General features: G+C 33.3%; 1 protein-coding gene across 8 annotated transcripts in view; it reads left to right on the top strand.

Annotated features, from left to right (window-relative positions):
• The window catches only part of LOC145267022 (uncharacterized), a 200,224-nt gene that overhangs the window by 77,744 nt on the left and 104,980 nt on the right, over positions 1-17,500 (top strand). Inside the window, exon 1 of one of the 8 annotated variants that reach the window (XM_080122946.1) lies at positions 5,694-5,932. The exons of 6 other annotated variants lie outside the window; for them this stretch is intronic. The gene's annotated coding sequence lies outside the window, so the exon portion shown is untranslated. Of the gene's footprint in view, positions 1-5,693; positions 5,933-6,000; positions 6,154-17,500 lie in introns of those variants that run through there. One more of the 8 variants, XM_080122944.1, reaches the window with a different exon arrangement.

Here is a 17,500-nt window from a genome sequence, read left to right as displayed (position 1 = left end):
TTTTTATTGAGCACTATCTAACAACCTCGTTGAATTCATTAGTCTATTACTTTTGAATAAAAAAACCCTGAGTGTGTATATATATATATATATATATATATATATATATATATATGTGTGTGTGTTTAACTCTCTATTATGTTCTTACTTGCATCATGAAAGTTTTGTATGCTACGATATTTCAAGAAAATTTCCCTTCATCAGACATGTGTTCAGCTTAAAGATTAATTTAAACGAGGTGGAACGATAAAAGTGTCACCCTAAAGAAAACACACTAGAGCCTTATTTTAAATCTTTTATTGAAAAAAATCAATTCAGGTAACTTGATTATGTAGTAGAGTTGACATCTATTCAATGTAGCCACCTTCAGCCTCAATCAACACCTCGATACGGGCCTGGAACTGGGAGCATGCTTTTTCCACAAACGCCAGTGGGAGCTCGGAGAATACTCTAGTGGGTTCAGGTCAGTGGAGGAGGGTAGCCAGTGAGAGAAGGGTACAAAGCCTGATTGCACCATTTTTTTAAAAGGTTAAAGAGCTGTGAAGACGGCAATAGTACCATTAAAACGAGCGGCTTTTTTGTGGTCCAGAATCTATTTTTTTACATAGTCACTACTATTCTAAATACACCTTCAATCTGTCACTCACATCTTTGGTGCCACTCTGAAATCGACGAATCCATCTCCTAATTCTGTTGACATCAACTGTGTTAGCTTCCTAAACATTCAACAGGCGCCGGTGAATTTTGGTCGGTTGAAATTTTTTTTCTCCATGGAGGAATTCAGTGACGCATCTCTGCTTCTGAAGCATGTCGATAGCAAGGTTTGCTTTCTTAGAGCCTCACACCGTCAATATCTGCAACAGAGAGATGAATGCATAAGTTCAGTCATTATAACTATGCTATTTGCAATCCTCGGGCAGAATAAAAAGAATCAGACCATTACTTTTTGACCATCTTTCACATATTTCTCTTAGTTTGTCTGTCTTCTAACATATTCAACCAACGGGCTATAACTTTTGCATGTTTTTAAAAATGCATTGTATAATTTGTTTTATTGCCTTTGTTTATTAATAAACAGAGAGGGATACAGAAACGAGAATTAAAGACACGTACGTGCCACAAGAGAGAGTGAAGGTGATGCATTGGTGTAGTGGGAAGTTAATTGCAAATTACGGCTGATTAGAATTATTTAAATTAAATTTCTTTTCTCAAACATAACTTGATCCCATAATTGATGAATATTTTGACATGTATTTTTGTCTGATTAAAACGTTCAAGAATGCTGACTCGCCACTTCACGACTCTACGTTGTGGTTAGGCAAGGTTAGTATTTCCTGCTGAGATTTGAAACCCGATAACTGACACAGTAATCAGCAGTCTTATCCGTAAATCACCATATTCATTACGAGAATAGAAATTATCTTATATATATATATATATATATATATATAATGTTTACATCACTGGTTCCGAGGAGAACTTTATTCTAATTGCAAAGAGTAATGTTTTACGCTAAGTGGAAACCGTTATTTCTCTCTCTCTCTCCCTCTCTCTCTCTCTCTCTCTCTCTCTCTCTCTCTCTCTCTCTCTCTCTGTGGAACCAAAGCTGATATGATGTATGGAAAAATTATTTGTCTAGGCTCCAAGATATCAACATCAACTAATCAGTGTACGATCGTTTCGGAGATGCCACATTTTTTTGTGATAAAATCCCATCAGCATTGAGATTTTACCTTAAGCAAAATATGATGGAGGTAAAGATAATTTTCGCGAAAATATATTTTTTTATATCAACTTTGTTTCCATTCGTAGCCAAGAGTGACCAACAAAATGATGTTTCCTTACAAAGAGAAAATGTTATATATATAATAATATAAATATACAGGAAATAAATTTTACCATAGTCAATAAAAGTTACTTTTATGGTGGAAAAGTTCATTGGTTTGTATTTTTAAGTAGTTTGTAAATACATATTTTTTTTTTTTTTTTTGTAAAAAAATTCTTTTTTAATTCACGAACCGGTTAAAAAAAAAAAAATGGCAGCGTCTTTGAAATGGAGAGCCCCGTTTTCAATTTGAAGGAGGGGCATCTGAGCATTCTGCGTTAACAATTTAAGAGAGTTCCGTCAACGTAAGGAATATTTATAAACATATTTTAATGTGTTCCGTTATTTTGTGTTTGAGTAATATTCGATTATGGCATGTTTAGTTTATATAAAAATTCATTTAAGTAGTTATCGCCTCAAATTTCGTTTTAATTTCGGTTCGCTGAAATTATTTCAAGTAAAAAGCATTAAAAACTATTTCAAAACAACAAAAAAAGATTAACTGAACTTTTATTGACTATGGTAACATTTATTTCTTGTATATTTATTTTTTCGGGTAGTCGTCTGTTGGCTTTTCTGCTAAATACTCTTACTAAATAATATCGATGAAATATTGAGAAACAAAAACTTTTGAAAAATACTGAAGCTTAACTTAGTTTAGTAAATTAATCCGAAACAGCAAAATTGGATATTAAAAAAGTAAACACGAAATTACTTCAGTTTTTTAAAGCAAAGAATCGATATAAATATGAATAAGAAGAAAATGGCGCCCTTTTCAAGCAGAACAACTTCATTTCAGTTTTACAGTATTGAACGGTGTAGTATTGCACCGTCGGATTTAGGATTGTACTATTGTAATGTAAAGAACGCGCAGAAAGGGTTGTTATCAACTGAATTCCTTCTAGTACACTGACAAAAAAAAAGCTTGAACAGATATATAAATAAAAATAAAAAGGTTATGTAAATGTTTTTAAAAGACACGTATTCACGTGAGCAGGATTTTTCCTTCTTTTAACACGATAACAAGTAATGTTCTTATTTTTTATTATTTATCTATTTTCGAAAGAGTTCCACGTGCAAGTGGAGAAGAAAAAAAACAGTTATGCGAAATTTGTGTCGAGAATTATCTAAAGTTCCGACTTTTATATTTTGGCTTTCACTTTAATAAGAACGTGAATTTATTCGACACAAAAAAATAAATAAAAGCTAACGTGAATTAAGATTAAAGTTAAGGTGTTATTGTGGACCCTCACCCTTTTAAAAAAAAACTTGTTAAACTTTGTGACATATTTACATTCTATGGAGATCAGGCACGAACGAACACCTAATAATTTTATTATGCCATATTTCTTCAAACTGAAACATAATTATCAAAGATACTTACGCAAATAGATATGGAAAGTCATTGTTAAAGTTTGTGCCATATTTCCATGGAGTACAGGCGCGAACGCAGACTCTACAATTTTATTATGCCATCCCTATTTAAGTTGAAACATACTTATCAAAGTATTCTTATGTACATCTATATAAAAACCCCTTGTAAACGTTTTTTTTTTTTTTTTTTATTTCCATACTTTGGGGGCCAGGCGCGAACGCAGACCCCACAATTTTTATAAACCACCGTTCTGCCAGATCAAACATATACATTCCTGATCCTCGATACATCTTCTATCATTATATGTAATCAGTTTTCTTTTTTAAATAGTCAACCATATAGTAGCCTATTCGTGACCAGACACACACACACACACACACGTTCAGCTGTATATTATATATGTGTGTGTGTGTGTAGATATATACATATTATATATATATATATATATATATATATATATATATATATATATATATATATATATATATATATATATATACAACATGTATATCTATGTATATTAAATATCCCCTTCCCACACCGTCATCTATTTTTAAGTGCAAAATATCACTTGCCATCACCCCTTCCACTCCAAGTTAGCGTTTTATTATATTTTTCATAAATAAAAAATATTTTTCACTTCTTCCTTTAAATAGCAGATAAAAACTTTATTTCTCTCGCCTGATGAGGAACATGTGTTTTTTTAATAAACCAATTTGCTGCGAAACATTAGCATGTTCAGTGTAGTAAGTGTGTAATATTTGTGCTTAGTGCTCGTTTGAGCTCCAATCTCTGCCCTCCCCCTTGCTAAACTTTCACAAAAAAACACTCGTCTAGCCAAAATCACTATCAACAATTTCCCACACGCTTTATCTGTGCCTAAACCTAAACGTAGATTCCATGAACAAAGCTTCTTTCTTAAAACTGCACACCTGTGGAACTCTCTTCCGTTTACCTGCTTTCCAGCTGACTACAATATGGTCGTCTTCAAGTCCAATGTAAACAAGTTCTTGATGAACCGTCCCCTTAAGTAATCGAATTTACAAAATTCCCACTACTTATGTTTACTACGCTCTAATCATATTGACCAATGCATATCCATTAACCCTTATCCTCGAGTGGCCTCCAGGTCTTGATAATTGGTGATTCCTGTGTAAAATAAATAAATGATAATATATATATATATATATATATATATATATATATAATGTGGAGTCAGAGATGGCTTCGTGGCTGGGTTCGAATTTCCCGACCGGCGCTAATCGTAGCACCTTGCACTAATGATTCCCGAAAGGATGAAACACTAATGTCTGTAGGTATTTTTAAAAAAATATTACAGTAATAATTATATATGTATATATACCAAGTTAAATCTATTCAAAAGTGATAACTAATGAATTTAATGAGGTTAAGAGTGCTCATTTAAGGAAGAGCAAGATATATTTATATATTATATAAAACAAACTTACATGGTCGTAACCCTAATGTTTAGGACAAATGCTCAGTTAAAACTAGACATCCTCGTCAGGTGACTAAATAAATGGTTGCTTTCCACAGAAGAAACCAGTCCTGCTGGAGGACTTCTGAAAGCAACCATCTATTAAATCGCCTGACGAGGATTTCTGGTTTTAACCGATTATTTGTCCAGTGTCGCGTCGCGACCTTGTAAATTTGTTCATATATATATATATATATATATATATATATATTTTTTTTTTTTTTTTTTTTTTACACAGTGATCACCACTAATCAAGGCCCGGAAGCCACTCAGGGATAAGGGTTATTGCAAGTACATCACGTTAGTGAGGAGATTTTATGAAGTGTTTAATTAGGGGGGCGGTTCATTAGGAATTTGTTAACGTTGGACCTGAAGACATCCAAGTTGTAGTCCGGAGGGAAGCAGGCAGACGGAACAGAGTTCCACAGGCGTGCAGTTCTAAGAAAGAAGCTTTGCTCATGAAATCCGCGTTTTGATTTAGGCACAGATATAGAGTGGGGGAAATTTTTCACAGTGGATTCAGCTGGACGGGTGTTTTTCGTGAAAGATATATATATATATATATATATATATATATATATATATATATATATATATATATATATATATATATATATATATATATATATATATGACCCAGGGACCTAGGTGTAGGGAGCAGTAGTTAGAACCTTTATAGCTTTCACAAAGATACGTATATAATATTTTTTATTTAATTTATTTATTTTATTTTATTTATTTTTGACATCTACGCTCTGCTCGACTTCAAGCAAATCCTGACTTCTCTCCTTCCCTTAACATTTCTAAATTTACTTATTTCTCACGACCCTTCTGCATGTAAATACATATATATATATATATATATATATATATATATATATATATATATATATATATATATAAACCTTTTTTTATGTTCCTTTTTCTTTCTTTCTTTTTTTTTTTGTTTTTTGCAAGTGCGCGTGTACTAGTTCATTACGCGTTTCTCGCGGACGCGATGCGTGTACGAATCCTGAGACGTTTTACAACACGTGTACGCGTATACGCCTGTGCGCTCAGCATTTAGGGTGTATGGAGGGAAGTGAAGGGGAGAAAAGGGGATGGTAGGAGGTAGGGCGGGAGGAAGGGAGGAGGACGACAAAAAGGAGCTACAGGCGGAGGAGCGTGGGGGTCAGTTCCTGTGCACGAAGGAGAACCAGAAAACAGGTACCACCCACCAAAAAAAAAAAAAAAGGTATATAAATATATTTATGAATATATTTACACCTTTCCCTGTCTCTCCTTTATTGCCCCCCCCCCCGCACTTCCCTTTTTTTTTTTGCAACTTCTCTCTCTTTCTCTTTCTCTCTCTCCCCCGAATTCTGTTGGCGGCGGCGACGGTGCTGGCTTTGAACCTGCCAGGCCAGGGATTAATGATGCGCGCTCTCCGCATCCTTTATAGGCATCCATTCCAAGGTATCGTAGCAAATTTTAGCATCCATACGTAATGATGAGGAGGCTGGCAACAAGATGGATGAAAAACAATAACCAAACAAAAAGTAGGGTCCGGCAGAATGAGATCTCCCTACGTATCATAAAGAATGGAAGGGTGAAAAAAATATCCGGGAGATTTCTTTTTCTGTCGTACCCTATATATATATATATATATATATATATATATATATATATATATATATATATATATATATATATATAATGATGGGTTTCTATTTTAATCATGTAATTATTTTAAAGCTCTACCGGAAAGGATATTGAGTCTTTCATTCTAAAATATAAGTTCTGTTCTGATTTCAGAGAAATTCATTGTTTTCCTGTAGTTTCACGGTATCACTGATAATCAAAACTGCTGTCATTTATTATTGTTATTTAAGCTCTAACCAATACGATATTGAGCCCTTTATTTGTCCAAAGTCTTGATTCGGTTCTGTTCTGATTTTTTTTCTTTTTTTTTCTTTTTTTTGTAGTTTTGATTTTCGTGTTTTTTTTTTCTTCTTTTTTTTTGTAAAACTATGTATTATATATATCATTTACACGTATATAGCTTCCCATCGCCACCCCTTTTTTATTTCGTCGTTACGGGATATCGGTTGTGGAATTAGGTATCTTGGTCCCTATTTACGATCCCTTTTTTTTTTTTTTTTTAAGAACAAAAATAAATGCGTAACCCCCTCCTCCTCACCCTCATAAAAAATAAAACACCATCTTATTTTAATATTAATAACCATTATTAACGTGAGATAATAATAATAATAATAATAATAATAATAATAATAATAATAATAATAATAATAATAATAATAATAATAATCATTGGTTTACAAGGAGCTTTCACACAATTCATAAAAGATCTCTTCTTAAAAACAACCTGTGGTGTTTCCTGGAAGCTGGATGACAAGTTTCCCTAGATTTCCAGTAAATTATTATTATTATTATTATTATTATTATTATTATTATTATTATTATTATTATTATTATTATTATTATTGTTGCAGTTATTGTTATTAATTATTAATATTTCTAATTATTATATATTCTTTCATTATACTTTTTAAAGCAAGATCCTTGTTCATCCCAAACGATGGAAAACGTTTTACTAACCTCATTACTACTATCTTCTTCGTTGTTATTATTGTTGTCGTGCATATTATTAGTGGTAGTGTTTATTTCTTATTATTTTTAATGTTTTTATTACTATCATTGTTGTTGTTGTTATTATTATTATTATTATTATTATTATTATTATTATTATTGATGGTGATGTTGTTATCATTATTATTTTTAATGTTTTTATTACTATCATTGTTGTTGTTATTATTATTATTATTATTATTATTATTATTATTATTATTATTATTATTATTATTATTATTATTGATGGTGATGTTGTTATCATTATTATTTTTAATGTTTTTATTACTATCATTGTTGTTGTTGTTATTATTATTATTATTATTATTGATGGTGATGTTGTTATCATTATTATTTTTAATGTTTTTATTAATATTGTTATTTTTGTTATTGTTTTTGTTGTTATTATTATCGGTGTTGGTGGTGTTTTTATTATTTTTATTACTATTATTGTTGTTATTCTTGTGTTTGGTGTTATTGTTTTTATTATTGCTGTTGCTATTATTATTATTATTATTATTGTTGTTGTTGTTGTTGTTATTATTATTATTATTATTATTATTATTATTATTATTATTATTATTATTATTTACTCATTAGGAGTATTTACACGAATCATCGTCAAAGATTGTTCTTTGAGAACAACTTATGGTGTTCCCTGGAGTCCGAGTAAGAACAAATCTTCCCAGAATTGTTGTTGTTATTATTATTATTATTATTATTATTATTATTATTATTATTATTATTATTATTAATTATTATTATTTATACAAATCAAAAAATTATTTAAATCGTGAAATTATTAAAGTATGGAATTATTTAATTTAAAACTTTTTTATGATTAAATAATAAATTCATTATGTAGTACATTTTTATTAAAAATAAATGATGTTAATAATAAAAAAAAAAAAAAAGGACATTATAAACCTCGTCAAATTGACAAGGGCGTTGTAATCGGTGTAACTCTTTTTTGGGGCATTTTAAATTAACCCTTCTCGTAAAATTGAACCAAATTTTACTTTTGAAATCCGATTTTTTTTTTTTTTCATTATTTGATATATTTCATTTACTCTGATTTTTTTTTTCGTTTATCGTCAAATAGACCATGACATCGAGATGAAGGTGTAGTAACTGTTTTGTCCTCAGTCGAAAGATGGAAAAAGATAATACAGTGCCTCCCCTTGTATCTAATTGTGTCCTCGTAGACAGGCAAATAAAAAGAGGCAATAACGTTACTGTAGCCTTTTATGAAATTATACATTAACCCTTCTCTTAAAATTTAACTAAATTTTATTTTAAAACCATTTTCTGTATTACTTAAAAACACACACACACACACACGTATAAAAATTATATATGTATAATGCTCAACTTAATATATTAAATTGTGCTAATCAGCTATCCGTACCAGCGGTTTCTTGTGCATTAATAAAAATTTGAATAAGGTACTTACGCAGAATACGGACTTGCTGAAATATTCATATTAGTTAGAAGCCCATTCTTAACATTAGGAGTGGGGCATTTTGTGGCTATTCTGTACTTTCACCTAACAACAAGTAAACAAAATATATCGTAAAAATTAAATTTAAGCTCCGAATCTGAAAATCCTATATAAAATATTATAGCACGTTCGTATTCTGCGTGGATGCCTTAAATAGTACCCCTTCTTCAGCGATTGAAGGGAATGTATCCAAACACCTTCTGTGCCAGAAACCGTCGGCACGGATAGCTTATCAACGCATACTTGTGTGATTTTATAAGTATATGTATGTATAAGATAGTGTTGTGGACGAATTCTCAAATTAAATCATTTCTGGAAAATAATTTAGGGTGTTGGCAAGTAAACCTTACGGACCCCCCCCTCCTTTTTACGTGACCCCCTTTTTTATATTTGTTTTAATTTTTCAAATTATCTTTTTCTTTTTACACGTGTTGAAAGGTGCAGTATTTTTATTTTTGTTCCTATGCCCTTCCTCCTCCCCTTCCTGGCTATCGCGCACTTGCCTCCTCTTCTCTCCACCCACCCCCCCTTCTGTTGTTGCTGCTCCCTCACGTTGCTGCACCGTGGTGATCGCAGCGGAGGTGCACTGTGCATCGCTCTGTAGCAGTAGTCGATATTGTAGCAGCCACGGTCGCTCGTTCGAGGAAGAAAAAGGTGACGTCGGCTTCGCAATATGGGATCGCATCCTCCTCGCACCCCCACCCTTCCACATCTGTCACTTCCACGCACCCATCTCTCTCTCTCTCTCTCTCTCTCTCTCTCTCTCTCTCTCTCTCTCTCTCTCTCTCTCTCTCTTCGACCTCGTAGTCTTGGAATCTTGGAGTTTATTCCAACGTGAGTTAGTCCAGAACTGGAATAAACTAACCCCCTCTCTCTCTCTCTCTCTCTCTCTCTCTCTCTCTCTCTCTCTCTCTCTCTCTCTCTCTCTCTCTTAGTTCTATTTTAAGCATGTTTATATATTTCTATAGGGCTGACTTCTAAACTAATTAATTAACCAATCATTATGAACTTTGAAACACGGCTGCCAGGCATAAAGGTCGGTAATGTGGGATATATTTAATCAAATTGAGTTTTAGGCAAAAAGGGGAAAGAAGTGGGCATTAGACATCAATTGGAGTCTTGATTCCAACGTGTTAATCCAGAATACCTTAACCAATCATTATGAATTTTAAAATACAGATGCCAGGCGTAAAGGTCGGTAATGCGGGATATATTTAATCTAATTTAGTTTTATGCAAAAAGGGGAAAGAAGTTGGCATTAGACATCAATCGGAGTCTTCATAATTTCAACGTGAGTTAATCCAGAACTGAAATAAACTCTCTCTCTCTCTCTCTCTCTCTCTCTCTCTCTCTCTCTCTCTCTCTCTCTCTCTATCTATCTATCTATCTATCTATCTCGACTCTCTCTTATCCCCATCTTAACAAAGTTAAGAATGTATTATGTGATTCACTCTTAAACTAATCAACTAATCATTATCAGGCATAAGGGTAGTTAATGTGGGCTATATTTAGTCTAATCTAGTTGTATGCAAAAGGGGGGAAAAAGTAGGATCTTTAAGCACTTTCGTGAAAATCCAGCTTCTTTCAAAATTTATGAAATTCAAAAAAAAAAAAAAAAAAAATGGGTATCGGACATCAATTTGAGTTATGGAATCTTCATGGTTCTAATGTGAGTTGATCCAGTATTGGACCACACACACACACACACACACACACACACACATGCGCACACACACACACACACACACACTCTCTCTCTCTCTCTCTCTCTCTCTCTCTCTCTCTCTCTCTCTACATATCTATCTACTTGTATATCTATCTTAGAGATCTATCTATCATCCTCTTTTATCTCTATCTTAATATAGTTAAGCGTGTTTATATGTTCATATATCGATGCCTCCGTTCAGTCTCGAAAGACAAAGGATACCCCCTGTAGAGGCAGCTGCACGTGTAATTGTGAGGCAAGGATTGCGCAATCCACAACCACAGCTCTCCTGAATCGGCACTGCTTGAGTCCAGTGGCAAGGAGAAGTCCAAGACGACTGGAAACAATGCCGAGATAAGCGGAGAGCACATACAGCGCCTGAAAGTCCCAAATGGTCACTCATTTAGTATTGACCAGGTTCAACGTTGCTTAACTTCGGTGATCCTGCGGGAACCGATGTATCAACTTGATTATGCCATATATATATATATATATATATATATATATATATATATATATACACACACACACACACTAGCAGGCCGTCCGGCATAACCCGGCTATAAAATACGCTTAAATATGATATTTTGATTAATGCAGATTTCGTATTTATTATTATATTATATTGGACCCAATATATAGTAATGATTTAAAAAGTTTTTTAAAAAAATGACTCGTGGGCTACCAACAAGAATCGAAACCAAAATGTTTAGCTTACAATTTACTTTTTCCTTTGACGTTAATGCCTGACCTATGAAGACATGTTTGTTGCAAGGCTAAAAATTAAAACTTCAACCAATAGCTATTACGTTATGCATGCATATTCTGCCATCGTTCGACCTTCATTCGATTCGATTTTTTTAGTTTTCACACTTTTGCACCGATTTTTACTGGTTAAAACCTAAGTATAAAGTTTTGCATGGGTTCGAATACCCTATATATTAAATTTCATGTCTGTAGACCAAAAAACTGGCAGAAGAGTTTGGTAGGCAAAATGTTTTAAACAAAAATATATATGCATACATAAATATATATATAGAAAGAGGTTTGTATTTACTGTAACCTTTTGACGTAAATATTACGCAAGTATAAATCATGTAGAATATCTGCATGAATATAATTACACGTAATAGTTAACTAAAAATGATCATCCCATAATAAAACTGAAAAAAACTAATAGGAAATTAATTAAAATGAATGTTTAAAAGAATATGCAAATTAGCTTGATCTTTTGCAGATGAATGCACAAGCCATCTATAATAAAATTGTATTTTCTTTTTAAATAAACAGAAAAAAAGGGGTTTTATTATGAATATCAATAAAAAATAAATAAGTATATATATATAGTATGTTTATTATGCAACTCGCTTCTTTTTTTTCGGTCTGATGAAGTGGGTTTCTCCAAATTGAGATTTCACTGAAACATGTACGCACATATGTAACCAATAATGTTTGTATAATAAACAGACTACATATCAGCTCTGTCCTACATTGAGCACTCTTTAATAATCTAATAAAACAATCGATACATCTAAGAAACCAATCGATACAACTATTGTCTATGTATGTATACATATATTATTCGCTTTTAAACTAATTAACCAATCATTATGAATTTCGGAACACAAGTGGTAGGCATAAAGGTGGGGAATGTGGGCCATATTAATATAATTTATTTTCATGCAAAGGGGAAAAAGTGGGGATCAGACATCAAGTCCTGGATTCTTAATGATTCCAAGGTGACTTGGGCTAAAAATGGATGATAATACTCCCTCTCTCTCTCTCTCTCTCTCTATATATATATATATATATATATATATATATATATATATATATATATATATATTTAAATAAGGGGGTAGTCACCAACAATGTGTATTTTTTAACATTATTTTATTATTCTGTGTCTTGGTTTTTCATTGAGAATTCTGTTTGGATCATTGTAATAATGTTTTTAAATCATTGAAATCGTTTTTACGCGTTTCAGACGTTCTGTGAAGCGTCCTCGTCAGAAATTATATATATATATATAAACAGATGCGATAGATCGGCTGAAGAGAGCTGGATATGGAGACCTAAAACGGTTCCCTATTATCAAGTTTGAAACCGACGGTACCGATGACTTATTTCATCTAAACTTTCTGAAAATAAAAAAAAATGAATATTACGCTCTTATTTTGAATTTTTTTTTTTTCTTATAATAGAGCACTGCTGGAATTCTTTTTTGTTTTCCAAAATATAACCAAGTGATATATATATATATATATATGATCTACCTTTTTAAAAGAGTCATTCGTAAACTAATTAACCTATCATTATGAATTTTAGAGCACAGCTGCAAAGCTTAAAAGTAAATGATGCACCTATTTACTATGCCTCCCCACGGGACAGAGTTAGACACCAGGGTCGTTTTTTAACGTGGAGAAAAGGTACAAAAATAAAAATTGTCTCAGTCGTGAAGGATTTCTCCTCCACTGAAAGAGAACAAGAAATGGAAGTGCAGCATCTGAAGAACAGATGCTACACTTTGATCTTGTCCCGAAGGCCAAGAACTTGCAATTGCAAAAGTAAATGATGTGGGCCATATTCAATCTTCCAATTTTTATGAACTAAAAATTCATTAAAAGTTTCGGACATCAATTTGAGTCTTTGAATTGTCATGATTCCAATGCAAATTAGTCCAAGACTGGCACACACTACCTCTTACCCATATCTTCCTCCCTCCCTCCCTCTCTCTCTCCCCTCTCGCTCTCTCTCTCTTTCTCTCTCTCTCTCTCTCTTTCTCTTCTCTTTCTATATATGAATTTTTACGCGTGTGATAATTTTTCGTATCGTTTAGATTCTTTGGACAACTGTTCTCATATTGAGTGTTAGCACAACTTTTGGGTCGATATAACCTCCGACCTTCTTCAGGTGTATCATGTCAAACTAAAATCTGTCTGTTTAATTTTGAACAAACCCTTTTCTTTAATCAAGAGTAGCTTACTCTCATTTTGTTAGCAATGACTGGGTAGAAATCCTAAATAATTTGCAGTTGTATTTGAGTGTCGCCCACACACAGAATTGAACCTCCAACCTCCAGAAGAGTGTAATTTACAACTGATTTTCACCAAGTACTTTATTTCACTATGTGCATAATTCAGTGGCTTTTAGCCTTGATAAGTGGTGACTCATTAGTATAAAAAGTCCTCTCATAATATTCTTCATCATTCAACTGACAATCTATCCATCTCATTGACCCTTACTCTCGAGTGGCTTTTAGCCTTGAACAGCAGTAACTCATTAGTATAAAAATCACTGTCGATGAATATTTGGAGATAATTCGAAGTTGAAACTTAAAAGCTTTGGTATTTGTGCACTATATGCACCGTTATTATTCAGAAAGCCATTCTTAATATGGGGTTAGAGACTTTGTAATTATTGTGTACTTTCCCCCTTTTTTTTTTTTACAAGGGAATCACCACTTATCAAGGCCCAGACGCCATTCGAGGATAAGGGTTAAAGAGTGTACATTGATCAAAAGGACAGTATCATAGTAATCGTTAGAAGTGTAAATTTGTTAAAATGGATTACTTAAGGGGAACGGCTCATCAAGAACTTGTTTACATTGGACTTGAAGACGGCCATATTGTAGTCAGCTGGAAAGCAGGTAAACGGAAGAGAGTTCCACAGGTGTGCAGTTCTAAGAAAGAAGCTTTGTCCATGGAATCTACGTTTAGGTTTTAGCACAGATAAAGAGTGGGGGAAGTTATTGATAGTGGTTTCAGCCAAATGAGTGTTTCTCATGAATGTTTGGCGAAGGGGGGACCATAGATTGGAGCTCAGACGAGCACTTGCCATGAAAATAACGATAAAACAGAGACAGACTTGCAACGTCTCTTCTTTTAGAAAGAGGTTGCAGGGAAGAGAAAAGGGCACCGATTTAATAAATAGAAGATCATGTAAGAATTGAATTTAACTAGAAAATTCTTCTTTTTTTTTCTTTTTTTTTTTTTTTTTTTTTTTTGCATTTTTCTTTAAACCATGGTCATAAACCAGTTAGCAATAGACAGAGGCTACTAAGCAAATTAGGGGAAGCAAAAAAACTTTGGAACATCACGATAAGTTAATCAATACAGAACTCTAAAAATGTGGCAATGATACATGTTCATTCACACAGTTCTAAGGCAACGCGTTCAGGACTGCAGAACACAGTGCGAAAGTAGATCGCCGGTACATTTCTGAGCAAACATCTATCTAAATAATAGCAAGGTACATATTGTAAGCTGCACAGGCACCAAAACTTTTAGTAAAATTACGGGATTCGGCATTAAATAACTCAAAAAAGTTTATTATGCCATAAAAGACTACCCACAAGGTGCCTTCATTAAGTTTCCAGACTTTTTTTTGTACAGGCATTTAAAATTGTTGTAAACTCTTGAAAATTCAGTATGTTATTGCTATACATCTTATGAGATGACTGACCAATTTTTATGATTTCGAGTTAAAATGAACAGCTACAGTAGGCATTGGAATACACCCTACTAAAGCTTAATTGTCGCAGTTTGTGAATTTCAAAAATGCAATCTGGGCGGCAGAAAATATTCAAAGAAGGCAGGGAGTCTGTGAGGGATGATGAGGTGTTCGGGGAGTACGGAAGTCAGAACACCAGAGTTGATTGGCCAAATAAAGAATTTCATGGATAAGGACCGTCGTGTGTCTATAGAGACAAAAAGTGCACAGTTTGATGTCAGTGTGGGAACTGTACACACAATTATTTGCAAGGAACTGAAGATGCGGAAGATTTGTGCAAATTTTGTTCCAAGAGTGCTCCATTCTTGTCATAGGCTATTTGACCAAGATGGACATCAAGATAGTTCCTCACCCTCCCTATAGTCCAAACCTTGCTCCCCGTGACTTTTGGTTATTCCCTAAGCTCAAGGAAAACGTTACAGGTTGTTGTTATGAGACCCATAGAGATGAATGAGGCTGTGAAGAGGGTCATTGATACACTTACACAAGAGGACATTCATGGGGCCTTCGCAAAATTGTTGGAACGGTACAACAAGTGCATTGCAGCCGGAGGAGATTACTTCGAAGGAGACTAAAGTTTCATGTGTATACTATCAATAAAAGTGGCCCTACGAAAAATGTCTGGGAACTTATTGAAAACATCTTGTATCACCACAATTACAATTATTTCTCCTTCGCGATTGTTTCCATGCCGATTGCAATATGGTTGTCGTCAAGTACAATTACAACAAATTCTTCTCATCATTCGTCCTCAAAAGTAATCAAATTTAATTCATTCAATCCAACATTTTCAATCCTCTCCTAATATTCTTCATCATTTAACAATCAGTGTATCTATCTTCTTAACCCTTATCCTCGAATGCCGTTTGGTCTTGATATGCGTTAATTCGTCAGTTTGAAAAAAAAAGAAAAAATAACCAAACCAAATAGCATGAACAAATATTTGAAGATATAAAAAACTTGGAGCATCAATTTCCCCCCCCCCCCAAAAAAAAAATAACTCGATTCAGCATTAAATAACTTGAAAAGGGTTGATATTAGTTTGTATTTTTTAAAAATTTATTTTTTATTAAATTTTCATCCCAAACAAGGCACAGTACCACTTTGAAATAGGAGGATACTATCGGGGACATAAGTTGCAGGGATATTATGAAGGGAGATGAGTGGCAAGATGTCTGTTCACATTACACTTGAACTTCTGCATGTCAGTACAGTTGGGGAAGCAGAATCTCGGAAGGGAGTTCCAAAGTTAAGCAGTTCTGCGGAAGAAACTATTGGAGTAGAAGTTCTTCTTACAACTTGGGATCTCTACTATGAAGGGGTGTGATTTAGCTGCTTGTCGGGTTTGTCGGGGATATTCACGTTGAGGAGGTACAAGTGCTTGTAGTTCATCGGAGCATTCACCATTAAAATACTTGTAGAGCAACATCTCGTCGATGAAGCAGAGGCTGAAGCCTAGATGACAGTTCAGGACCTATCAGGTTGGTGACTGTCTTTTGAACCCTGTCCAGGAGTTCCAATATTTTTCCCGATTCCCATACAATTACAGATTCCGTGCTAAATTCTAGATTCCAATACAATTACTGATTCCGATTCTTTATAAATCTCTAAATACTGAACTATAGAATTGTTATCTTTTACCGATGACCGTAAAAACACTTGTTAAATGTGCAGATATTTTCTCGGGCGTAAAAAAAATACAGTTGTATGAGGGGGTTGCTCTTTAGATTTTAGTTTGACTGGTAGTTTAATATCAATAAATGTTTATTATTTTAATATTATTACTACTAGCAGTGGAAGATTTTGTTTTGAACAATATCTAATATATGAATGATGTATGTCTGTCTGTTTGTCTCCATATTTTCAAACTCTATCTCCTCTGAAACTAAAAGTCGCAGAGCGGCGCTAGGGCCCTCAAATGATTGGATTTTTTACAGACCGTTCTTTTATGGTTTTTTTTTAGACGGTTAAAATAGTTTTTAAAGGTTCAAAAATTGGTCAAAAATGAAAAAAAAAATCGTTATACATTTTGTCCATTCATCTTAGTTTATTTTTAATTTTTAATCAGGTCATATGCATGTCACGTTGGTACAGTGGTAACGTCACCAGCTTTGAATGCTACAGTTTTGATGTTGGTTTCGATTCTAACTGATGGTACCCAAATATTTTCTTTTTTTTAAATTTGAAATCATGACTCTATAATGTAATAATATATATATATATATAATCTGGATGAATTAAAATATCATATTTAAGCATATTTTATGACCGGGCAAAGCTGGATGCCCCCTCGCTAGTCAAATGAAAAAAGATAAGGGAATTGCCTTTAACGTCAAAAATAGACACAAATTTTTCCGATTCTGATACTGATTCCGACACCCCGAAAATTTTCTGATTCAATTCCGATTCCTCGTCACAACACTAGTTGATATGCCGTAAAACAAAACAATCAAACC

Source organism: Euprymna scolopes, chromosome 42, assembly GCF_053919585.1.
Source record: "Euprymna scolopes isolate OS-2025 chromosome 42, ASM5391958v1, whole genome shotgun sequence".
NCBI classification, from domain to species: Eukaryota; Metazoa; Mollusca; class Cephalopoda; order Sepiida; family Sepiolidae; genus Euprymna; species Euprymna scolopes.
The sequence above is the reverse complement of the archived record's forward strand: the minus strand, read 5'-3'. Positions and strand labels throughout refer to the sequence as shown.